The sequence below is a fragment of the Corythoichthys intestinalis genome, chromosome 6 (assembly GCF_030265065.1).
Source record: "Corythoichthys intestinalis isolate RoL2023-P3 chromosome 6, ASM3026506v1, whole genome shotgun sequence".
NCBI classification, from domain to species: domain Eukaryota; kingdom Metazoa; phylum Chordata; class Actinopteri; order Syngnathiformes; family Syngnathidae; genus Corythoichthys; species Corythoichthys intestinalis.
In genome coordinates this window covers 40,352,285-40,379,056 of record NC_080400.1, presented here as the reverse complement: position 1 = coordinate 40,379,056, position 26,772 = coordinate 40,352,285, and the positions used below count along the sequence as shown (strand labels likewise).

The window sequence follows — 26,772 nt, the reverse complement described above, 5'->3', positions numbered from 1 at the left end:
AACGGTTATCCTAGTGATTATTTCATCAATTAATGAAATAATCACTGCCCCCTTATTTATTCTATTTTATATTTTTTACTAAGGGTGACCGTGAGTTGTGCCTGAATCTAAGTACTTATCCATCCATCCGTCCATCCATCCATCTATCCATTCATCTTCAACCGCTTATCCAGAGTCGGGTCGCGGGGGCAGCAGTTTCAGCAGGGATCCCCAAACTTCCCTTTCCCTGGCCACATCAACTAGCTCTGACAGCGGGATTCCGAGGCGCTCCCAAGCCAGTGTCAAGATATAATCCCTCCACCTGGTTCTGGGTCTGCCTCATGGTTTCCTCCCAGCTGGACGTGTCAGTAACACCTCCTTAGGGAGGCACCCTAGTGGCATCCGCACTAGATGCCTGAACCACCTCAACTGACTCCTTTCTACGTGAAGGAGCAGCGGCTCGACTCTGAGCCTCTCGCGAATAGCAGCGTTTTTCACCCTGTGTCTAAGTGAGACAGCAGCTATCCACCTGAGAAAGCCCATTTAGGCTGCTTGTACCCGTGATCTTGTCGTTTCGGTCATGACCATAGGTGAGGGTAGGAAGGAAGATCGAACGGTAGATGGAGAGCTTTGCCTCTCGGCTCAGCTCCCTCTTCATTGCAACAGTGTGATAATCAAAGTACTTATTACTTTTTATTTCTTTACATATCTTTCATTTACAGGAATGATCAACAAAATTAAATAAGTCCTGCACATCTGTTATCTGCCTCTATAACTGATATTAAACATTGAAGAAAATATTTCAACTGAAATGATCTACTGTAATAGATTGTCCTTTGAAGCCTACTTACACAGCTGCGCACATACTGTTTGCACAATGCACATAAAAGAACATTGCACATGGCATCTAATTCTATAGGGGGCTCCCCAGAAGGTATGAAGCATGACTTATCACATGAAGGGATACATCACATGGCAGATGTCACATTGCTGGGGAGAGACTGAACCACATACCCAACTTTAAATGAATGACATGCAACTGACAGCACTGATGAGTGAAATGACCATAGCCCTCCAGCTTTAAAATGTTACGGCCGATGTTATCAACCTAAAGGTCATGTTTTGATTGGCATTTGTGAGTCAGTATGTGAGTCAGTTAGTTAGTAGACCAACATACAAAATGTCTGGTTTACAAAGATCCCAAATTACAGGTGCCAAATGGTTCATTCTAAACAATGGTGCAATACTTAATAGGCAACTTGCATGTGATCAACTGCACACTGCGGCCTGAGCAATGTACTGTGCACTAAATTGGACAGTAATGAACAAATTACTGTTAGAAACAGACCATGGCACACCTGATGACCAAACCTTGCCACTTCATCGTACTGTATTAAAATCTGTCAGGTTTTTCACTATAAGTTAATTAAAGTAACAAAATAAATGTATCACCATTAGTGCTGTCAGCAGTAGGCATGTGCCGGTATGATATTCTGAAGGTATGATAACCTTAAACCAAAATATCATGGTTTCACGGTATCAACGTATTGCCATTATATCTCTAAAATATGTTATTTTGAGACATCTGGTTTGAAAATAAAAAATTCCATTGAACAGGATTTTTATTTTTCAAACCCTATTAGAAAATAGGAACATAGGTATATTGTTAAAAAGAATAAAAAAATAACAAAAAAATAACACATTTTCTAAATAAAATTAAATAAATGCAGTCCTTTAAGTGAGCATAAACCCACAGCCACAGCTTAACTTATCATCAGAACAAAAATAATTCATTTCGCTAAAAAGCACGGGTGTACTGTATGACTTGTATCATGTTTACATCATAGACACACACTCTTTTTCTCAACACCGACAGTTGCCAGAGAGAAAAAAATAGGTTTTACCTCCGCTAGACACACTAAACACACTTGAGTTAACTCTGGCAGCTGGTGGGAATAGTGTTTACAAACCTTTAAATTTGTATAAATGCAGAATCATATTGGAGGTATTCCCTCCTTAGCAGCCACCTTCTGCAAACATGTTTTACATGTCAGTTGGCCCTCGTCCTGTAAGCCGCGGCCGTCTGTAACTTTTCTGTAGCAGTATTCCGATACCGGCGATTTCGTCAAAGGGGGGGGGAAATTCCTCCAGCCATCGTGTAGCACAGCTGACTCACTGACACTGAGCAAGAGTGGGGGAGGGTTGAGCCTTGCAGCTGCAAACCCTGCATTTTTGCGACATAAAAAATAGCTAATGCCTTAGGGACGGTATGATGGAAAATTTTTGTGGCTTTGAAACTGTGACGTTTTCATACCACTGTATACCTTGAAACCGGTTATCGGCACATGCCTAGTCAGCAGTGAACATTTTTAGAATCAATTTTCCTATCCTAGGTTAATATATTCGCAATTGAAATCTTCAAAATGCCTTTAGACACTGTATTTTCAATGTTTAATGAAATTATATGTATTTTTTTTTTCAACGAGGTGAAATAAGCAGACGATATGTACACTAATGTAATTAGCTGTAATTGAGGGTAAACAATTCTGCAGCACAAACATTTAAAGTTGACAAATGTTACCATAAACTTGCAAAAAAAAGTTAGTGCAATCAATTATTTTATTATCTGTGTGTGTAAGTGTGTAAGTAACAACCTTAAAATTGTTCTCACCAAAAAGAGCATTTAAGGTTTATAGGTCAAACTGCAAAAGGTTAAACAAACCATACAATGCACACATGAAAGTAATTAATTGCACGTCTTGCTATAAGTACTGTAAATTGCAGATGCTACTACCAGGATAATAATATTTTGTTGATACGGTGCATTTTTCAGAGTCTATATTTACTTTATTTTTCATGTTTCTGCTATTCAGAAAAGGGATTGATTATTTTGCCTCATTTGGTTTGAGACAATTAGAGTATAATATTGAACTTAGGTTAGTCTACACTGATGCTGGCTCATCTGAACAGCAGCATCCTGATAAATGTAACAATGGCAGTTGAATAGGTCAAAACAAACAGCAACAACAACAACAAAAAAAGATTAATTGATCATTTTTCCCCCAATACTCACTTCATGACATTTAGTTAAATGGCCTTTTCTAATTACAAAAACTGTCAGCACTTGAGTAGAACAGACTTGACAACCAGTCAAAAATATTAAGTGGATATATTTAGGATGAATCTGTTTCAATAATCTCCGAATTCTTATTCTTGCTAAACGTGAGTACAGTGTGTTAACATATTTGTAACTCCACATTAAGTTGTTAGTTTGTGAATGACTAAACTTGTCCATTGTGCTCCTGCTGCGACTAAAAAGATGCTGTCAACACGAATCAAACTGCTCTTGGATCCTGCTATCATAATTTTACAAGGCACACCATCATCAATGTTTTTTTTTTAAGCTGAACAAAGAATTCTGAAATTGAAAATTGCAAGAACTTTAACCAGTAAGACAACAGATAGATGGAAGCCAAAATGATTTCTCACTGCACCCTTCTCATTAAAGATTTTTGATTATCTCTAGCGCATCCGTTTTCAGACTTCAAACACGCAATGCATACACGAGCCATCTATGTACTACAGTCAAGAGACAAGTGATGATAGAAAGAGTGACAGAAAAAGTCTTAAGACAAACCACATTGTAGAAAAGTGAGAAAGAAAGTGCCCAAGTCGAGAAAAATGAACGAGTGAATTGATTGAGAAGGGACTGAAAGAGTGGAGCACCCATCCATTATGTGGCACTGTTTCTTTCTGACACTGGTAAGTGATGAGGAGAGATAGAGGGGTAAGCACACACTCCTATTCAATCTATCTCTACTCGCTATCTGAGTTTGCTTGTCAGGTCTGCTATGTCACTGCAGGCCTTGGCGATTACAGATGAGATGGAAACAAAACTGTCCACTGAAAACACAAGTGCCACATATTCTAAAAAAAAGGTGTCTCTAAACCTTTTCCACCAAGGGTTTTCGTTGTTAAACAAGACAAAATGCACCTGCCTGCTAATCTTTCTGCTGTCCTGTGGAGTATTTTTCCATGTCTAACTACTGCAACAACAGTGATGCACTATCAACAATCTCCTTGACTTCATTCAGTGTTTTCAGTTGTTTTCCCAGAGCATTTAGAACATTCTTTACAGTGGCCCTGAAGTGCAAAATACTTTTCTTTTTCATTGTTTTTGTGTTGTGCACTTCTTTTTTGATTTGCAGTTGTATCTTTTGATTTGCCTTTTTTATTTGTCATAATGTGATTTACAGTTGGTTTTCGATGTCCCTTTGTGTTTTTTTATTTGCTGTGATGTTTTGCACATCACCGTAATTTTTAGTCATTTGATATTAACACTATTATCATTTTTCTCAATTGCTTTGGGACGTTTCTCAGTTCAGAATTGAAATTCTCAAAACTAATTTTTCAATCCTTACCAGTGTTAATCTTACGTTAAAAAAATAATTAATTACAGTTAAATATTACTTCTGCCAAACAGTAATTGCATTAGTAACTCAGTTACCTGAATGTAAGAGTAATTAGTTACTTGGCAAAGTAACTGGTGATAACGGTCATGTTTTTTTTCTCCCAAAAAAAAAAAAAAAAAAAACAAGTCACACAGTATGGTTTAAAGGGTTTTTGGGTCACTTGGCCCTAGCCCAATTCTTTACCCTAAACTTAACTAGAAACTAGATAACTAGAAAGTAACCTTTGCTATGTGTGGAAGTCATTTAATGTTGTGAATGAACCGTTAAAGTTGTTAAAATTGCTCCCGTTATTGCATTAGTTCCCTTCTGTCTACCTTTGACATGTGTAAGTTTTAAAACGGTTTCATCATTTAAAGATAGACTTAAGTTAAGTTTTGCCGATTTAGGAGCATTTTAGATAAAAAGTTACTAGGTTCACTAGGAAGGTTCTTTACAACAGAGCCTTCCTGAGAAGTCTACTGCTTTTAGATGGCGGCTGTTTACTAATGCATCTAGTTCTTTATACATGTTGCTAATGCCGCCGTGTCTGTCATTTGCATCTAGTTCTGTATATATGTGATATCTATCTCTTATTGGAGCCACCTAGCATAGTAGCATCACGTTTGCGACGGCGTCACACTCCCTTGCCTTGTCTTTTTCAGACTTTTCTCGCGTCAGTCAACCAACATCGTAACGCACGCCTTTCCCGCCTCAGTAACGGTAACGGCGTTGCCAAGATGAGAAAAGTAATTACATTAGTCACTACTGAAGAAAATAACGCCGTTATATTCTAACGCCGTAATTAACAACACTGATCCTCACAACATGTCTCACAAGGATCAAAACGACATGGATTACATGCAAAAGCCAGTTTGTTGTGCAAAATATTTAGTGGATTGCTCAAAATTAAATTTCTGTGTCAATGAACTTGTCAGTGCTGTCAGAATGACAAGTCCTTGTTTCGTTGTGTACAGACAAGGCAGTCAAATTGCTTAGTCATGCTCTAAATTGAACAGTTACTCTGGTGGAAGGCTCTGATGCTGAAGATGGTGTACCAAACTTCTGATGAAAATTGCAAATTACACCTTTGTGTGTGGGAAATGGATTGCAAGAGACTGGACAAGATTCAGTTTACAAAATTTACTGTTCTTACAATTTCTTGACAGACCATGTCACTACGAGACAGAAAGCAAAAGAAATTACTGAGTATCACAAAGAAAAAAAAAATAGCCAAAATTAGAAATGTGACCATAAGACAATCGGCACAACTAAACTTTGATTGCTACATGTCGGGATTTTTTTCACCATTCTTTCTACATATCTTGACATTCCACCCTGTTGGGCCACAAATTTTCATCCACGTCACAATGGATGTCCTCTCTTGCTATACAGCGTGGAAAGAATCTTCTTGAATGCCTTATCCAGCTTCTGCAGGCATCTGCTGTGATAGCACTGCATGCTGCATTCATGGCATCCAGAAGAGTCATCCGATTGTGAGGCTGGCGATCATACACTTGCCCTCTCCATGCCCTCTTCTATGGAATTGAGGAATGCGGTGTATAGTGGGAGGAACTCCATTACCATTCTGTTGTGGGTTGCAAACCATTCCCTGATTATGTTAGAGTGGTGGAAACCCACATTGTCCCAAACTATCACAAATTTTGGCAGGTTAAAATAAATTACGTGAAATAATTAATGAAAATGCTTAGAAATAAACACACACATGTTGACATATTCTGACATGTTCATGCATTTTGCATGTAAAGACTTATGCAATGAAGTAATGACTAAATGTTGCGGGTTGTGAGACGATTCAATAGAGATCCATGATCATCCATTTTGACCATCATGACGGATGCAACTGATAATGTAGGAAACAGCTGAGAATTGTATAAACCATTTCCATGGATGCACAAAAACATCTGTAACTTGCTCAAAGAATTTTTTTTTTTTTTTTTTTATGTGCACTAGTGATACGATGTTGCGGGGGTTAAACAAGTAGTTTTGGGAATTTCAATTCTGATCTGAGAAACATACCAAAGCAATTGAGAAAAACTGTAATGCCATTCCGGTTGCTCTTTTTTTCAGTAGTCGCTCCTGGATAGTTACTGTAGATCAGTTTCATTGAATGTCTTTTCATCACACACATGCACACACATTACTATAGTCAACTATTTTTGCTTAATTATTGCTCCTAAAAACGCATGCAGCAATATATCCATTGCTAATTTTGGTATTAACTTTTGCCAATACAGCTTGATGTTGGAATTTTTGTCAAATTGGATCTCAGTTTAACCAAAGTTACCATGTTGAGTGTAAAGCAGTGTCAAATTGACGCAATAACTGTGTCATGCCCAAGCTATTACAGAGGCGGTCTGCCTTTCTGTCTGCAACTGCCATTCCTAACTTATATTATAAATTACCATTTTGCGCTGCAGTGAGTTTTGAATCTATTACTTCTACTGCTGCCACAATTAAGGCTTTTACTGCAGGCGGCTTCTGTAGCGGGTGTTGGTAATTATACACTATAACTAGTAATAATTGTGGTCTCATTTGGTTGTGCTCCCTTGACATTAAAGCTGACATTGGTGTCAAAAGTATTTTCTTCTCTTGTTCATGCAATAGTAACTTTTAACACAAAGTTAGGTGTAAAGCAAGAATTAAAAAAAGCATATTGATTCTTATAATTGTAGTAAAAACACTGCAGAGATATCCTTATATGTATTGCAAATGAAAATATTGGATGTAATGGCCCCATTTTTTTTTTTTTTTTTTTACAAACACAGCAGTTCAAGTATAGATGACAGAAAACACAGACGAGGCTGAAAAAGCAGTTTCTGCTCTTGCACCCCTCTTTAAAATAAACTGCTGTATTTTAAGCCAAAAGAACTGTTGTGCTTGATAGAACAATATGTCTAAATGCTGCCATAGCAGTTTCAATTTATGGCTAATATTTAGTGTAAAAAAAACGACTTTGTAAAATTATTCCCTCGCATATTTCAAACTTTCAATCAAAATACGTCACAATGAAAAAAATAGTGTCTTTAAATAGGTCACGGATATCTACCTCATAACTATCGCTTAATTGTAATTTTTTTTTTGTTTTTTTTTTTGTTACTGTCGCATTTTCCCCGATATTTTAGATGATAATCGATCCAAACAAAGAAAAATTGAACATTTGAATAAAATTGAATTTAATAAAAGGGGAAATATTTAAAAAGAAAATCTCTACCACTCCTTGATGTCTGCGATTTGTGCATCGCGACCCTTATTATATTACCGTGTTTCAAACATAAAATCCCCCAAAAGTCCGACCATTCACAGCTGTGTCTTGACACTTGGTGATAAATGCTACACTGAGTTTTTGGATCGAAACAGGGTAAGTACGCGGTAATATCTTGTTAAAATCATAGTGTCGAAACAAGGTAAGTATGCGGTAATATCTCGGCAAAATCATAGTAGCATTAATTATGCTCTCTAATGCTTTCACCTCCAGGTAGGTTTTAGGGGTTTAATTTTATTTTTTTTGTTTTTAAATGCCCTCCTGTTCAAAATTTTTCTTCCCCCAGAGAATTGAGATTTTAAGCTCTCCAATGATGTATCACACATGCATATAGGAAAACTTTGAAATTTGGCCAAATTTTGGGGGTTTTCCGAGCAGAACTTCGAGTCACCTGGGTGTTTTTGGAATATGGCGGAAAAGTTCCGCTCTGAGACATCCAATCAAGACCAGGACAAATTAAACATAGTTCGGGGGCTTAATGCGCCATGAAATTGCTATGAAATCATTTAGACAGATTGTTTTATCAAACACAAGACTTCTTTTGGCTTAAAATACAGCAGTTTATTTTAAAGAGGGGTGCAAAAGCAGAAACTGCTTTTTCAGCCTCGCCTGTGTTTCTGCCATTTATATATATATTTTTTTTCTTTTTTTTAACCTAAAAGACAATACATCCTAAAATAAACTATTTCTTTTTCTGCTAAGTAAAAAAAAATCTAATAAATAAAAAGTGAGGATATAAAACTGTCATCCCCAGAGATGCATTTTGGTAACTTACAGGATGCAGTGGTTTGACTCAGCAGTGATATATCAGCACAACACAGCACCTTTCTTCGAGCATACTGCTTGGCATTCAGCACACTACTCGCTCCCTTGTGCTTTCCGTCTCTCTTGGCATCAGTCCTCTCTCCTTTCCTCCACCTTTCATTTTTTTCTCCTCACGCTCAGCACCATCTCTCACTCGTCTTCCCTGGTGAGCTGGAGATGTGCCAATGAGCTAGCATCTGTCATAGCGTGCATGCAGACACACACATATCAGTGTCGACATTTAAACCCCTACTGTAGTGGACATTGTGTCGCTTTGTAGAGAACATCGTGAAGATGTCATCTGGATTCACCAGAGCAAACCATAAAAAAGGCAGTTGCCACCTCAAACTGAATAGAAACTTTTACTCCTATAGATTCTATCTTAAATTTCATTTGAACATCATAGTCTCTTTTATTCTATGACATTTATCTTTCGCACACCAAAAGAACATTTTCTCTTAATTGATCTTAATTAAAGGAAGTAAAATACTTCTCATCATCACACCCTCCCGCTATTTCACGAATGTTTGCCTTTCACTGATTGGAGCAACATCCTAAACCACCTCCTCCAGCTGTTCCTTTAGGATTTCATTCCAAATGTGTTGAAATGAAAACATCACTGCAGGCAGCAAGTAAGCCTGAGAATGGTCATGTAGACATTAAATCGCATTCAAATATATTCATATTTATATTACGGCTGTCAAAATTATCGCGTTAAGGGGCGGTAATTATTTTTTTTAATTAATCACGTTAAAATATTTGACACAATTAATGCACATGCCCCACTCAAACATTAAAATGACAGCACAATGAAATGTGTACTTGTTGTGTTTTTTGGAGTTTTGTCGCCCTCTGCTGGCACTTGGGTGTGACTGATTTTATAGGCTTCAGCACCCATGAGCATTGTGTAAGTAATTATTGGTATCAACAATGGCGGGCTACTAGTTTATTTTTTGACTGAAAATTTTACAAATTGTATTAAAATGAAAACATTAAGACTGGTTTTAATATAAAATTTCTATAACTTGTACTAACATTTTTCTTTTAAGAACTACAAGTCTTTCTATCCATGGATCGCTTTAACAGAATGTTAATAATGGTAATCCCATCTTGTTGATTTATTGTTATAATAAACAAATACAGTACTTATGTACCGTATGTTGAATGTATATATCCATTTTGTGTCTCATCTTTCCATTCCAACAATAATTTACAGAAAAATATGGCATATTTTCTGGATGGTTTGAATTGCGATTAATTGTGATTAATTACGATTAATTAATTTTTAAGCTGTAATTAACTCGATTAAAATTTTTAATCATTTGACACCCCTAATTTATATCCATATATGCATATATATTTGTTTTTATTAATATTTAACACTTATTTTAAAACATACCGTACTTTGTGAATCGTAGCTCTGGCTAAATGTTAAAAAAAAAACTGCAAGGTTAGTAGGAAATCATTGCACAAACAGTATTGTGCTTGACATGGACTATTTTCTGGCAATGTGACCTTCACTGTGTTTTGCTTTTTCCTCCAATGCTTTCATTTCTTTTCTTCATTTGTATGTAATCGCCTGATGAATCAAATCTTCTTGCCTTGAACCTCAGCGCATGGTGTAGGTCAAAAACAAGATCTTTCCAGTGTGTCTTCTGCGCTATTTACAAGTATGATGATTGACTTCTCACACAAATTCCAGTGAGAGCAGGCCTCACTCTCCATGGAGGCACACCAAATAGTTACACTTACCATGCTCTAGAAATTCTTTTCAGCATCCTTACTGAATATGACATTGACAAGCAAGGATGGATTTTTCAACGTGCCAAGTACAGAAAACTTTGCTCAAGGTTGTTACTAAAAAATGCACATATTATGATCATGAATAAGATTTTACCAGCAGGAACATTTTTCTTTTCTCATCCAGTATTTAATCCTTTGTGACTTGCTGATTGAACAAATCATGCATTTGGAGATGAAAAGCCACTTTTAAACTGAGTTACTTTGATTAATTAATGTTGTCAATTTAAATACTCTTTATTCCATTTACCCAGCAGCTTAAGTCCTTGGAACTCAACACAAGCTCAGACCAAACAGTTCTGCTTCATTGCCTTTTACAAAAACCAGTAAAGGGTTTACAGATTCATTTTTGTGCATATGCATGCCATTTTCCGTAACGCGACTTCTTCTGCTCTGCTCGTTTGCAGTGAGAATGGATTTTTTCCCCCTACTGTGTCAGTATTAGGGCAGCGTTTTACTTTGCACAATTTCAAGGATCAACATTCTGGAAGCAGACACCTTGCCCTATTTCTCCTGATCGTTATCATAATCATGATTCTAAGGACATTTCTAGAGTGGAAGCTTTAGAAGTGTTCTTAGAATCATGATACTTGAACTATAATAATACTTGAACTCAGGTCAGTAGAGTCATCACTTTTTCATCCATTTGTGTTCCGTATTGAAAAGTCGCTCAGATTAATCTGACCATCAACAAATACACTCAAGGCAATCTGAGTTCCTGTTCACATCTACAAAGTGGTTGTTAATGCAGTTCTTTTTAAATTTTAATTATCTTTTACTTCAATAAACCTGACAAAAAAATTGCAGTAAATAACCATTCCAAGAAAACTTCAAATGTTGATTCATTTGAACGATTAAAAAATGTATATTGCTTTTATCACGTCCAACAGAATATTCTTTAATTCAATTTAAAAGGGTGATGATTGAGTGTTGCCAAAAACATCTCAGTACTGTCTCAGCTGTTACACAAATTCATTCATATATGTTAAATACTACTTAGTCTGTCCATGGTCACATGGCACCAAGCGGCAGCCTCAGCAGACTCCAGGTGACATACTGGACAGGTTGCCAGTCAATCACAGGCAACTGCAATAGGCCCACTGAGCGGGACTTGATGCCACGCCAGCTGCAAAGAAGTCAGTAAGGTGAAACACTGAACTGCTAATAGCCCTCTTACCTAATCCCCTGTTCAATTCACTCGACATCAGATACACACTTGCTGTCACTACTACAGTTGCACCAAAATGAATCCAGGGATAGCTTCAGTTAATACGAATACATGAGAACGACCCTCAAAATTCAGGAAGAACACTTACACACAGATGTCACAATGAAATTAAGGCATACAAAATAAAAAAAATGTTGTTCAAACCTGAAAAAAATAACAATGAATAAACAAATGCTGAAAAAAAAAACTTTTATAAATCATATCTTTTAAATGGATTTATTTTTGTCATGAAAATAATTTGCCTCATCATAGTTTTTTGGGCTTTTTGACAGATTTGTATATGTCTGAGCTCACTAGTTCTTTCTTTAGAAAATTCAGTACAAAGTCCCTTGCATAATAAAACAGAACCAAAACCCAAAATTGTCATATCTGTATGCCTTCTCAGTTCTTTTTTCATTCCAGCATCTGATTCAGCTGGATGGGCGGGGCCGTTGCAACACACCTGTGGCGCATTTGGAGCGCTCATTATTTAAGGACTCCGGCCACAGTCTGCGAGTGTCGGACTATTGCTTGTTTGCTTACTACTTGCCTTGCTTACCGCCTGTGTGTTCATCGTCAGCCTTCGAGTTTCCCGACGTTCTACGGTCGTATTTTGGTTTGGTCATCTTTACACTAGTGCTCTTTTGGGCTTGGTAGTTAGATTCTTGTACTGTTATATTCATGCATTTTTCGCGTGCTCCCTTTGTTGTACTGTATTATTATACTCGCGTATATTGGCGTGCTCTCTCAGTTTGTTATATCCGCATTTTTCGCGTGCTCCCTTTGTTGTACTTTATTATTACACTCGCGTTTATTGGCGTGCTCTCTCAGTTTGTTAAACCCGCATTTTTGGCGTGCTCCTTTTGTTGTACTTATTAAATACAAACGTTCACTATTTCTGTTTCTTGGTCTGTGATTTGGATCCGCCTCAACGGCTTGCCGTTCACAACAGAATAGTCCGACCATATGGATCCCACAGACTCAGAAAGTATTCGACATGTGCTCGCGGAACACGGGCATATGATCAGCAGGAATGATCAGTCATTGCGTGCATTAGTGAATGTGATCGGCTCGCTAACTACAAGAATTGAGAATATGACGTCACCTGTACAGCCCGTTGACGCTGCCGCGGCGCCCGATCTATCCACCCCGTCTCCAGTGGGCTCGCCGGCAGCTTTTCGGGAGCCGTTGTTGCCACACCCCCATCGTTATGAGGGAGAGGCAGGTGCTTGCCAACTATTTTTGCACCAGTGCTCCCTTGTGTTCGACCAACAACCTCAAACGTTTGCGAGTGATAGATCCCGTGTAGCGTATGCTATGAGCCTCCTTGCCGGTAAAGCTGCAACATGGGCCATGGCGGTAAGCAACTCAAGACCCGCGATCCGTCATTCATTTGAAACTTTTAAGACTGAGCTCGTGAGAGTTTTCGATCATCCGGTTAAAGGCAAAGAGGCAGCCAGCCGCCTGCTGGATTTTTCCCAAGGCGATCTGACCGTAGCGGATTACTCTATTCAGTTTCGCATTTTGGCCGCGGAGTGCGGTTTCGAGGAAGCAGCACTGTGTGGTATTTTTCGGCGCGGGCTGTCTTCGGCGGTTAAAGACGAGTTGGCGGCCCGGGATGACTCATCGAATCTGCAGGAGCTGATTGAGTTGTCCGTAAATTTGGGTCATCGTCTAAAAGAGCGTGAGAGAGAGAGAGCTGCGGAGCATCGGGAACGTCGCGGGTCAACGCCGCAGAGCAGCCCGACGGCGGCCGGTCCGGAAGGCTTCATCAAACCACCGTTGGTCTCTACGTCGACACGGAGGCCGGTACCGACGGGGAAGGAGCCTATGCAACTCGGCGGCGGACATCTTTCTGCGGCGGAGCGACGAAGACGGATGATGGCAGGCTTGTGTCTGTTTTGTGGCTTGCCGGGGCACCGTGTCGCCGCTTGTGACGCCGCCCCTTCGCATCGACTGGAATCTTCGTTGCCTGGGGCTCCCCTCGCCCGAGGGGGTACTAGTACGAGGTTCGTACAAGACAGCAATCCCTCAAGTGAGTTGCCTCGGGACGAGTTGAAGGAACAAAGAGACTCCCAAGGTGTGGTGAGACTGCAATTGCCGGGAGAAGTGTCGCACGGTGGGGTTCACTTTAGTTTTACTGCTCTAATTGATTCAGGGGCAGATGACTGTTTTATAGACCAGAGTGTTGTTGACGCGCTTAAATGTCCTTTAATAAGACTCGCTAGGCCCAAAAGGGTTTTAGACCTCAATGGGCGCCCTCTGGCGGACGTGAAGTTTATTACGCCCCCGCTCAAATTAAAGTTGTCCGGGAATCATTTTGAGGCCCGTAGCTTCTGGGTTATGCCGTGCAAATCGGCTCCGGTCGTGCTGGGACTCTCCTGGTTGAAAGTGCATAATCCTAATATTGACTGGGCGAAGACTCAAATAGTTGCTTGGAGTACGTTCTGTTATGCGCACTGTTTACGTTCGGCGTGTCTACTTCCCGGTCAAGAAAGAACTGCTACCGAGCCTGCTAATTTGAAAAATGTTCCCGCCGAGTATCATGATCTCCAGCGTGTATTCAGTAAAGAGCAGGCTGGTACCCTGCCCCCGCACCGTCCTTACGACTGTGCCATTGATCTGCTGCCCAATGCACCGTTGCCCAGTTCGCGATTATACAAGGTCTCTAGACCGGAGCAGGAAGCTATGAGGGAATACATATCCTCTTCCTTGGCTTCGGGCCTTATTCGCCCTTCGTCCTCTCCTTTGGGGGCGGGGTTTTTCTTCATTGGCAAAAAAGATGGGGGACTTAGACCGTGCATCGACTACCGGGGTCTCAACGAGATTACTGTTAAAAATAAATACCCGTTACCGTTGTTGGATTCGGCTTTCGCGCCGCTAAAATCTGCCACCATTTTCACCAAATTAGACTTGCGCAGCGCTTACCACTTGGTCAGGATTCGTGAAGGAGACGAGTGGAAAACCGCATTTAAAACCCCGCTTGGGCATTTTGAATACTTGGTCATGCCTTTCGGTCTGACAAATGCGCCCGCAGTGTTTCAGAGCCTCATTAATGACGTATTGCGGGACATGCTAAATGTGTTCTGTTTTGTTTATTTGGATGACATCTTAATTTTCTCCAGAAGCTTGCAAGAACATCGCCAACATGTCCGGATAGTTCTGCGAAGACTGTTGGAAAACCGGTTGTTTGTTAAGGCCGAGAAGTGTGAGTTTCACCGTGAGTCAATGCAGTTTCTCGGTTTTGTTGTGGAAAAAGGGCAGCTAAGGCCTGATCCAGCAAAAATTCAGGCGGTGGCAGAGTGGCCCACCCCCACCTCACGTAAACAATTACAACGTTTCCTCGGGTTTGCTAACTTTTACAGGCGTTTTATCCGCAATTATAGTATGAGGGCCGAGCCCCTTACCAGGTTGACCTCTAACAAGCGACCATTTGTGTGGTCCTCTGTGGCAGAGGCCGCATTTGTAAGCCTTAAACGAGCGTTCACAAACTCACCTGTCCTTGTTCATGCTGACTCAGATCTCCCTTTTGTGGTCGAGGTTGACGCATCGAGTTCCGGAGTGGGGGCCATCCTTTCCCAGAGGTCTGCAGTCGACCAGAGGCTGCACCCCTGTGCATTCTACTCCCGCCGCCTCAGCCCGGCCGAGGCGAATTATGATGTTGGCAACAGGGAGCTGCTCGCTATAGTCCAGGCATTGCAGGAATGGAGACACTGGTTGGAGGGCACTGAGGTACCGTTCCAGATATACACAGACCATAAGAACTTGGAATACCTTCGTGCAGCCAAGCGCCTCAACTCTCGCCAGGCCCGCTGGGCATTGTTCCTGACCCGTTTCAACTTCCAGATTACCTACCGTCCAGGGTCAAGGAACGGGAAGCCCGATGCGCTGTCAAGGCTCCATGAGGCAGCGGAGGAGGGGTCTTCAGAGGAGTCTATTGTTCCCGAGAATCTGATCGTTGGCGCCCTACGTTGGGAAGTAGAGCGTCTTGTGGAAGAAGCCTTACGAGGGGTTAGGGTACCTGGGGGCTGCCCTGCCGGCAAGTTGTTCGTCCCAGTTGCTCAGCGCGCAGGAGTGCTGAAGTGGGGCCACTCCTCGAAGTTTGCCTGCCACCCGGGTGTGTCCCGCACATTCTTCCTCGTTTCCCAGCGGTTTTGGTGGCCAGGCATGCGCAAGGACGTCACTGACTATGTCTCTGCTTGTTCCGTCTGTGCTCGGGGCAAGCCAGTCCATCGTGCTCCAGCGGGCTTACTCCATCCGTTACCTGTTCCAACTCGCCCCTGGTCACATGTTGCGCTCGATTTCGTCACTGGTCTTCCACGATCCAGGGGTTGTTCGGTCATCTTGACGGTGGTGGACCGGTTTTCCAAGATGGCGCATTTCGTCGCACTTCCCAAGTTGCCTTCAGCCCTGGAGACCGCTGACCTGCTGGTGACACATGTTTTTCGGGCTCATGGGATCCCGTGCGACCTCGTCTCTGATAGAGGGCCCCAGTTTGTCTCACAGGTCTGGGGAGCGTTCTGCAAGGCTTTGGGGGCCACCTCAAGCAAATCTTCGGGTTACCACCCACAATCCAATGGGCAGACGGAACGGGTCAACCAGGAGCTAGAGGCCGCCCTCCGTTGTGTTTGTGAACTGCATCCGGCCTCCTGGTCATCGCACCTCCCATGGGTGGAGTATGCGCGCAACACCCTTGTTTCCTCTGCTACTGGGAGGTCACCTTTCATGACTGCATATGGGTACCAGCCTCCACTGTTTCCTTCCCAAGAAGCCGAAGTCATCGTGCCATCTGTCCAGGTGCACCTGCGGAGGGCCCATAGGGTCTGGAGGGACGCAAGGGCTGCACTAGTCCGCACGGCGGCCCGCAACCGGCAGATAGCTGATCGCCACCGACGGCCCGCTCCAGTCTATCGCCCAGGCCAGATGGTCTGGCTGTCAACGCGGGATTTACACCTGGCTGGGACTTCAAAGAAACTGGGCCCTCGGTTCGTGGGTCCTTTTGCTGTTGATGCTGTGGTGAACCCTGTGACTGTAAGGCTGAAGCTTCCCAGCTCGATGAAGGTTCACCCAGTTTTCCACGTCTCTCTGCTCAAGCCAGTCTCCACCTGTCCCCTGAACCCTCCGCCAGTGCCTCCTCCTGCTCCTCGCGTAATCGACGGTGGGCCGGTGTACACGGTACGTGCCATTCTCGACTCAAGGAGGAGGGGTAGGGGGGTGCAGTACCTGGTCGACTGGGAAGGTTATGGCCCTGAGGAACGCCAATGGGTCCCCCGCTCCTGGATCCTCGATCCGTCGCTGCTGCGGGATTTCCACTCTCGTCATCCCACGAAACCAGGTGGTCCGCCAGGGGGCGTCCGTTGAGGGGGGGGTTCTGTCATATCTGTATGCCTTCTCAGTTCTTTTTTCATTCCAGCATCTGATTCAGCTGGATGGGCGGGGCCGTTGCAACACACCTGTGGCGCATTTGGAGCGCTCATTATTTAAGGACTCCGGCCACAGTCTGCGAGTGTCGGACTATTGCTTGTTTGCTTACTACTTGCCTTGCTTACCGCCTGTGTGTTCATCGTCAGCCTTCGAGTTTCCCGACGTTCTACGGTCGTATTTTGGTTTGGTCATCTTTACACTAGTGCTCTTTTGGGCTTGGTAGTTAGATTCTTGTACTGTTATATTCATGCATTTTTCGCGTGCTCCCTTTGTTGTACTGTATTATTATACTCGCGTATATTGGCGTGCTCTCTCAGTTTGTTATATCCGCATTTTTCGCGTGCTCCCTTTGTTGTACTTTATTATTACACTCGCGTTTATTGGCGTGCTCTCTCAGTTTGTTAAACCCGCATTTTTGGCGTGCTCCTTTTGTTGTACTTATTAAATACAAACGTTCACTATTTCTGTTTCTTGGTCTGTGATTTGGATCCGCCTCAACGGCTTGCCGTTCACAACAAAAATAGCTCTGTGTTTGCACATATAGACACGTTTGACTATTTATTTGTTGTTGTTGTTGTTGTTGTTTTTTTTTTTTTTTTAACACGCATTTCTTAAAAATTAGACTATGTGAAATGAAGAAGAGGATTAATCCCTCTGAAGTCTGAAATACTGCAGGTCACCCATAGATGGCAGTGTCGCATCAGGTGACCTTTATAACTACAGTGGTACCTCGACATATGATTACTTCAACACACGATCTTTTCGACATCCAACGATTTTCTTGTGAGAGAAACCAACATGGGTTCCAACAATGTCAATGCAGGTGGTGATTTTGTTTTTTTAAAGGTGAGGCTTACCATTGAAATGAAGATGGAAATGATAAAAAAATATGAGTGTGGTATGCGCATCCGTGAACTGGCTCGACAATATGGCCATAGATTAAGCCTGAACGATATATCCTTTAAACATCGCCATCGCGATGTGCGTGTGCGCAATAGTCCCATCGCAAGCACGTGCGATAGTTTTTCTTTTTTTTGATCCAGGTACGCCTCAGTTCTGGTCTGCGCACAGCCTCCTACCCTCCCTCTCCCAGCCTTTTGATCCTCTCAGTCACTGCAGCACAACAATGGCTTTGATCTGGCCAAGGAAGTAGACTTCACACGGGCATCTGTCAATCATCGTTTAACTTGTTGAAAGGAAGCCGCGCTGGAATGAATGTGTGTACTGTGGGGACGTTGGAGACATTTAAATGCCAGAAGTGATCATGAGGAGTTTGAAATTTCTACATGTCACTTCAACGGTCACAGCTAAAGTAGATAAACAGAAGCATTTAATAAAGCCAAGCATTTATCTGCTACAGTACTTTATTCTTGTTCAAAAATGATTTGGTTGGACAGTTATGTTTATAACTTATCATAATTATGAAATTTGAAGTGCTTAAAAACCATTTATTTATATACATTTTTTAAATCACTTTGGGGGGGGGAGGAAAAAACATGTCTTATACTCGGTGACCCAAAAAAAAGTTTACATTGCCATAATACAACTTAAATGCCATGTTTATTCAGCTTAGAATTAGAATTGAATCACAAATTATACATTATTGTAAAGAACATGTACAGTACACTCTATTTTTCAATGTGTCCTCCCTTAAGTGTCACAACAGCCTCCAGGCGCCTGCGGAACGCTTCTTTATGTAGGATGCTGTCATCTTTTCCCAAGATCTAACAATGGACCTCTCCAAGGCTGCCACAGAAGTTTGTGGCTTCTTACAGGCACTGTCCTCCACAGTTGCCCATATGCTATAATCCAGGGGATTGAGATCTGGACTCTGGGGTGGCCACATATCACCTTGTCAATCAACTTTTTGGTCCGCACAGATCGGCACTTCCAGACCCAGGTTTTCGTGAGGCTGTTCCAATATCTTTCAGCTTCTTTTTAACTTTGTAGACTGTACATCTGGATATTCTCAGATTTGCTGCAATCTCAGTAGGTGTCAGACCGGCACGCAGCAATTCAGGTACAGCTAAAGTTTTCTTCATTTTCAGCAGAAGCACAGGAATTGTAGAGACGAGAGATTACCAGCTGCATTGAGGGAACTTAATGAATCACTTAAGCATGACAACCTATTTAGATATGTTTCAATGGCTTTTAAACAAGCAGTCAACTGAGTGTAAACTTTTTTTTGGGTCAACCTGTATGTATCTCTTTCCGATGCTAAATCTGAATAAATACATTGGGCAGAAAAAACACACACACAAAAAAAAAAAATAAATGGGGGGGTGGGCTACTTCGCGGTTTTTCACTTATTGCGGCGGGTTCTGGTCCCCATTAACCGCGAAAAACAAGGGATGACTGTACACTGTGGTGATCTAAAGTCTTTCCAAACAGCTATTTAAGTCATCTTGTGAAAATATCTTGAAAAATATATATATATATTTTTTTTAATATCGCAATATAATATCGCAATATATCGCAAACCCAAAAAAAATCGCAGCAATAGTTTTTCCCAATATCGTTCAGGCCTACCATAGATGGTCTATGATCTCGGCGGTTCTTCTCCGTTCGCCAGTCCTTGTAAGTTAAGGTGACAATTATTAGCAGTGTAACATCGCCAAAGAAATCGCCAGCTTCGTCAGTTTTTTTAATTATTTACTTCAGAACTTGTGCAACAAAACATGCCTATTGTCCACCACAGCTGAACCCTACAACAGAACATGAAAAGTAAAAGTTAAAAAGTCCTCTCTCACTCTGACACGTCAGCAACACGGTGCGTTCAGGTATACCACGCAAAAATACATCTGCCACAGTAGAACCCGATTCGTTACATATTACAGGTATTATTATTATTAATACTATTATTATATGATTACTTCGATTTGTATTCATAATTTATTTGTCTTGCTCTGTGTAATTGCTATTTGCAATAGCACCAGCAGTATTTATTAGGGATTCAGTGTAGGTTTTCGGGCTGTGGAACGAATTAATGGAATTATAATGTATTCTTATGGGAAAATCTTGCTCGACATACCACCATTTTGACTTACAAACAAGGTCCTGGAACGAATTAACTTCGTACGTAGAGGTAAAATCGACCAAAACTGAAAAGCTACCAAGTGTTGCTTTGACTGCAGTGTACAAATGTACTGTTTTAAGTCAAGAAACTGTATTAAGATATATTTTTTAAGCAAATAGTCACCTATTTTGTCTGCATTATACAGTGTGGCAAATAAGTATTTAGTCAACCACTAATTGTGCAAGTTCGCCTATTTGAAAAGATTAGAGAGGCCTGTAATTGTCAACAAGGGTAAACCTCAACCATGAGAGACAGAATATGGAAAGAAAAAAAGAAAATCACAATGTTTGATTTTTAAAGAATTTATTTCCAAATTAGAGTGGAAAATTAGTATTTGGTCACCTACAAACAAGCAAGATTTCTGGCTGTCAAAGAGGTCTAACTTCTTCTCCCGAGGTCTAACGAAGCTCTACTTGTTACCTGTATTAATGGCACCTGTTTTAACTCATTATCGGTAGAAAAGACACCTGTCCACAAACTCAGTCAGTCACACTATAAACTCCACTATGGCCAAGACCAAAGAGCTGTCGAAGGACACCAGAGACAAAATTGTAGATCTGCACCAGGATGGGAAGACTGAATCTGCAATAGGTAAAACACTTGGTGTAAAGAAATCAACTGTGGGAGCAATTTTTAGAAAATGGAAGTCATACAAGACCACTGATAATCTCACTTGATCTGGGGCTCCATGCAAGATCTCACCCCGTGGCGTCAAAATGATAACAAGAACGGTGAGCAAAAATCCCAGAACCACACGGGGGGACCTTGTAAATGACCTACAGAGAGCTGGGACCACAGTAACAAAGGCTACTATCAGTAACACAATTTGCCGCCAGGGAATCAAATCATGCACTGCCAGACGTGTCCCCCTGCTGAAGCCAGTACACGTCCAGGCCCGTCTGCGGTTCGCTAGAGAGCATTTGGATGATCCAGAAGAAGACTGAGAGAATGTGTTATGGTCAGATGAAACCAAAATACAACTTATTGGTAGAAACACAGGTTCTCGTGTTTTTAGGAGAAACAATACTGAATTGTATCCGAAGAACACCATACACACTGTGAAGCATGGGGGTGGAAACATGCTTTGGGGCTGTTTTTCTGCAAAAGGACCAGGACGACTGATCTGTGTAAAGCACGGGTGCCCAAGTCCAGTCCTCGAGAGCCCCTATCCAGCTTGTTTTCCATTTCTCCCTCCTCCAACACACCAGACTCAAATAATCAGGATCATTATGAGGCTCCTGCAGAGTTTGCTGATGAGCTGATCATCTGATTCATGTGTGTTCAAGGAGGAAAACATGGAAAACCAGCTTGATAGGGGCTCTCGAAAACCATACTTGGGCTCCCCTGGTCTAAAGGAAGGATTGAATGGGGCCATGTATCGATAGATTTTGAGTGAAAATCTCCTTCCATCAGCAAGGGCATTGAAGATGAGACGTGGCTGGGTCTTTCAGCATTACAATGATCCCAAACACATAGCCTGGGTAACAAAGGAGTGGCTTCGTAAGAAGCATTTCAAGGCCTGGAGTGGCCTAGCCAGTCTCCAGATCTCAACCCCGTAGAAAATCTGTGGAGGGAGTTGAAAGTCCGTGTCGCCCAATGACAGCCCCAAAACATCACTGCTCTAGAGGAGATCTGCATGGATGAAGGGGCCAAAATACCAGCGACAGTGTGTGAAAAGCTTGTGAAGAGTTACAGAAAACGTTTGGCCTCCGTTATTGCCAACAAAGGGTACATAACAAAGTATTGAGATGAGCTTTTGGTAATGAGCAAATACTTATTTTCCACCATGATTTGCAAATAAATTCTTTAAAAATCAAACAATGTGATTTTCTGTTTTTTTCCCCACATTCTGTCTCTCATGGTTGAGGTTTACCCATGTTGACAATTACAGGCCTCCCTAATATTTTCAAGTGGGAGAACTTGCACAATTAGTGGTTGACTATGTACTTATTTGCCCCACTGTACTTACAACATGCCTAAAACAACTATAAGTGAAATTGTGAAGGTAATTGATAAAAGTGACATTTATCCAATTGATTAATCGTTTAATTATTCATCCGATTAATCGATTATAAAAAAAAAATAATAATAAAATTAAAAAAAAAAAAAAGAATTGTTAGTTGCAGCCCTAGGCGCATAGGTTCATAAGGTGCACTGTTGGCTTTTGAGAAAATTGAAGGCTTTTAGGAGTGCCTTATAAAACAGGATATACATTACTAAAAATGCTTCTAAATTTAAAACTACGTAATAGAACTAGTATAAAGTGTGAATGAACAAGCAAAACGGTAAACTCTTATCGCAACAGCCTGAACATGAAAAATGTAGCTATTGGATAGTACATTAAAGTTTTTTTGTTAGAAAGATGAACATAGCAACATTTTCTGCAGATCTGATTGCAGTGTCATACAGTATCTAGCTGATTTTCTTATGTGTGGATACGACATTTATTGTCAGATGATGCCGTTTTAACTGGGTTAGCATATTCGTGCAGCAATGTCGACTCAATTTTCAATTCATTCACTTGCCTTTAAGCAAAAAAGTGTTCCCCTACGCTGGCACCGGAGGTAGTTATGTAAGATGGGAGGTTGAACCTCTGTTCGGGCCAATCTTGCCATTTTTCAGAGTATTGGAATCGGGTGAAAAAGATTGGGTTTTGAATTTTGAAAATATATAGTTTTTTATGCTTTATCATACAGCCTCTAACTGTCCTGCTGCTTTTCTTGGTCACCATCGGTGCAGCTGGAGTTTACTTGTTAAAGTTAACGATGATTGTCAGGCATTGAAGCTTTGATCTTGCCAGAGAAGCTTGGGAGCGCTACCTTCAAGGGCGTCGAGTCGGTTAGCTTGTTAAACACCAGCGGTCGTGTGCTGTGGCAACTTATTGTGTGCATTTAAGTGCTCTCAGCAGTGTGAGCGGATTTGAGTGGACTCACTTAATGAAGCATTTATTAAAGACCAGTATTTTTATTTTATTTTTGTTTACAAATAATTCAGTGACACAGTAACATGTTTAAAACTTTTTTTTTAACAATACTATTTTTTGGTACCGCATCTGGACTCGGTATCGGCAGATCCTCAAAATCAGGTGACTTGGACACGGGTGCAAAAATATCCCACGGGGACATCCCTAATTTGGAGCCCTCTTTGTCAATAGTGTCCGAAACTCTGGGCAACCGAGTGGAAACTCCCATAAGACGTTGGTTCCTAACGCAGCACTTAGCTCGCACTAATGATACATTTTATGAAGAAAAATGCAAACATAACCGAAACGATTTGCAAGTGAACCGAACATGCAAAACCGAAACAGTTCATTACATCTACATGAGCCATTGAACCCATACAATGAACAGGAGCACATATCCTGACTTTATACAGATTCTTTACAATACAATGCTAGCAGAAGCTAGCATACTAATTCACGTTGATGCTTGAGTATTAAGCACAAGAACTGACCACCTTATGCAAGATGCGTTTGCTTTAGCGGAAACACCACAAGCTCTGTCCCGCCATCTCCTCTTGCACTTAAAGCTGCGCCAACCAGGCATTCTGGATATATTTACCTCCTCCCAGCGATCATGATGGAAGTGCCACCGGCTCCCTTTTATTAAATCACATGGCCGAATACAGTTTGGGGTTTTGCTTACATCATCACAATATTCTGTTTTGGTCGTGTTATTTCGGAGAAAAAGTCTTTCAGGTCTGGACTCGGGAAATGCAAATTAAAAGACTGATATGGCAAAGATGTATGAGAAAAAGGAAAACCTTGATGTTTTAGACACAGGAGTTGGATGATATGCTTTTTTTCAGTCTCTTTTGTGTTTTTGATACATAGTATTTCATTGCGAAAAATCCCATAAAAATGCAAATGGGGCCACTTAAACCGCACCAAATCTAGCAGTAAAGCAAAACTGACGGCTGACACAGCAAAGTATGCAAATTGTTGGCTGTTTGCCACTGTTACTTTCACTTCGCGCTGTACTGTATGTGGTTTCCTATATTCTCTATCTGTCTCCTTGTGGTGCAGCAAGAGCCATTACCCAGCAGACCATTAGATAATATCAAAGAGTAGCTACAGCATAGCATTGTTTTGTACACTTGGTCCCTATAGCGCTCTGCTGCTAGAGCTTTAATGTAAGCTGCAACACTTGCCAATAGTTGCTGTTACTCTCCTGTGTCTTTTCGGCAGCTTCCACCATTAACCCCCCCAGACAACCAGCCACCCCTCCTCCCCCCAATTCCATTTCATGATTATCCACCACCATGCTCCCTTGTTTTCGCCACTCACCTTCCCAGCAGTCATCCGCTCTGCTATCATTATGCCCTCCTTTCCCCTCCCATAAACACATCTCCCCTTATCACCTGGACCATCTCCTCTCCCTTGTGCTTCTCTTTATTCCATCTGCCCTCTTCCCCTGACAACTCATTTTAAGTCACCCCAGATCTCCTCTCCCCTCTGCACAGCCTGTCACTCGTCCTCTTGGGCAGTTTGCCCTTTTAACTTATTCAATTATGCACTCACCAATACACTTATTGTGAATCATTTATCCATCCTTCCATCCAAGACTCCCTGCAAACTCCAACCATCCAATATTTATAATGATAATTTTTATTAATGTCTATAACTGACATGACTTGGCGCGTTAGGTGGAATACACCCAAGACTCATCAGCAGTCAAAAGCAGGGAATACATTGACATATCATGACCATTCACACTGACATGGACACTTGAGTATGCAGCAAAAAATGCCCAAAGAGAACACCACAAACTCCACATATAGGAAGGCCAAAGCTGAGACCCAAACCCCGAACCCCCAAATTGTGAGGCGGACATGCTGCTATCCTGACATGCTGCAATTTCTGCTCAACTTTCAGAATCATAATTGAGGATTTCAGACTGTCCTACCCCCTCCTCTCTTTCCATTGCCCCATTGCCTCCAGTCTTCAAATTGGATATCATTGCATCTCGACCGTGTAGGAGAGAACCCCAGCGCCATTATCTCCCCCACCGTGCCTTCTCTGGTTCCTTCAAATCCTCTACGTGCATTACTCAAATGGAGAGTAGTGGAAATTGCGCAATAATCAGACAGATAAAAGTAGAAATGGAGGTATTAAATGTTTTACCTGTGCGTCTCCCTCGCCTCCTCGCTGGTGATAGAGGTTATTTCTCCAGGTATCTCCACTCTTGTCTAGCCAAATGCACAATTCCTCTCAACCAAAAATGCGTGAAATAATCCCACTCCTCATCAGAAACATTTATAGAACCGATGTCCACTTTTCTATTTTCGTCTCCTCGCTTTTTAAAGCTCTCTTTGGGGGCTTTTGTGCCACGTGAGGCGGATCAGTCGAGTTTCAATAAAAGAGGTGCGGTGCCGGTGGCAGCCCACAGAAACCCAGCGTCCGCTCTTGATCCACTAAAACAGGTTTTACGAGCGGAGAAAACGCCGCTAAACCGGCGCACTGCCGCGTTGCGCGAACATTTGCTCTCCACATGAGCTCCCCGCGCCTTCTTTCATTCGCCCATTTGAAGGCAAATCTCCAACTGAGCGTTATCCCTGGAAACCGATACTTGCTTAGGCAATGATAAAGCAACTACAGCGGGGAAAGCTTGGACACCAATTCCTTGTCAAAGACAGTCGCGTGCTTGTTTGTCACCTCCCAGATGCAAGTGCATGACTGTCCCAACAGCAGAGTTCAGCCATTTGCAGCTCTTCCAACACCTCTGATGGAATGATAACCTCCCGGTGGCGCTTAATAGATTCGGATCCGCCACAAGGTTATCCAGAGGGAAGCTCTCCCAGGAGTCGCTGCCCTCTTTCCTCCTCACAAGTGACTTTGTCTTGACCTGTCGTCTGTCTGAATTGGTGGAAGAATTACAGCCCACGTTGACCAGTAGGCTGCATCCTGCGGAGTGCAATGTTTTTAAATAAAATTCTGTGGAAATAAACCCTTTTGTAAGCTGCAATGATCCGCCGCGTGGTCTTATCCCTGATAGAATGGGCTATGCTCCGATTCTGTGAGCGAGCATCCTAAATGGCCCCGCCTGCAGTTACTTTCTCCCAGTGCGGTTATGTGGGCTTCGTCCCGGGAGCTGATGCACTCATACAAACGCCACAACCAAGTCTGCGTCCTCCTCCTCTGCGTCGTCCGTATGTCGATACGATGCTGCTGACGGATTGCGCAACAATAAATTGATATGGGGCGCTTGCCTGAAGGAGTGGCTTTTTACAGTCTAAAAATAACGAACTTCAAATATTAACTCATTGTTGGCTATAAGCGATAGTACTAGACGTTTATTGTATTTGAAATGAGAAAGGCAGTGAATGATGATCTTTCAGGCGATAGACGTCCATCCCATTTTGACTGTAGTGATCGATGTCTATGGGTTAACCCTTTCAAGGACAGTTGTCACTACACTCAACGTCTATTCAAAAGCTATCATTAGTTTAACTCATTCACTGCCAGCCCAAGTCATCGAGTATGTGTGGTGGTAGTTAGAAAAAGATATTGAAAACAACTATTGACGGCAGAAGACGTCAATTCATTTTAAGTGGTAGGATCGAACATCACTTCCAGCCCCTCCCAGTTAAAATGAATTTGACGTCTACTGCCGTCAATGGCAGCCAAGGGCTTAAACTCTGTGAGGTCTCAAGAGATTTATAAAACAAAGCATTAAATAAATAAATAATCAAATGGATAAATAAAATTACAAGAGTAAAATTTACTTGATTTTATGTCTTTTTTATTCTT

The 26,772-nt window shown here is 41.7% G+C and overlaps 1 protein-coding gene across 6 annotated transcripts in view; it reads right to left on the bottom strand.

The window, feature by feature from the left end:
- zgc:172282 (leucine-rich repeat and fibronectin type III domain-containing protein 1-like protein) overlaps positions 1 to 26,153 on the bottom strand; it is a 281,828-nt gene extending 255,675 nt beyond the window's left edge. For all 6 annotated transcript variants that reach the window (XM_057838775.1, XM_057838778.1, XM_057838776.1 and 3 more), the window contains exon 1: positions 25,147 to 26,153. The gene's annotated coding sequence lies outside the window, so the exon portion shown is untranslated. The remainder of the gene's footprint in view (positions 1 to 25,146) is intronic.
- Between the last annotated feature and the right edge of the window lie 619 nt (positions 26,154 to 26,772).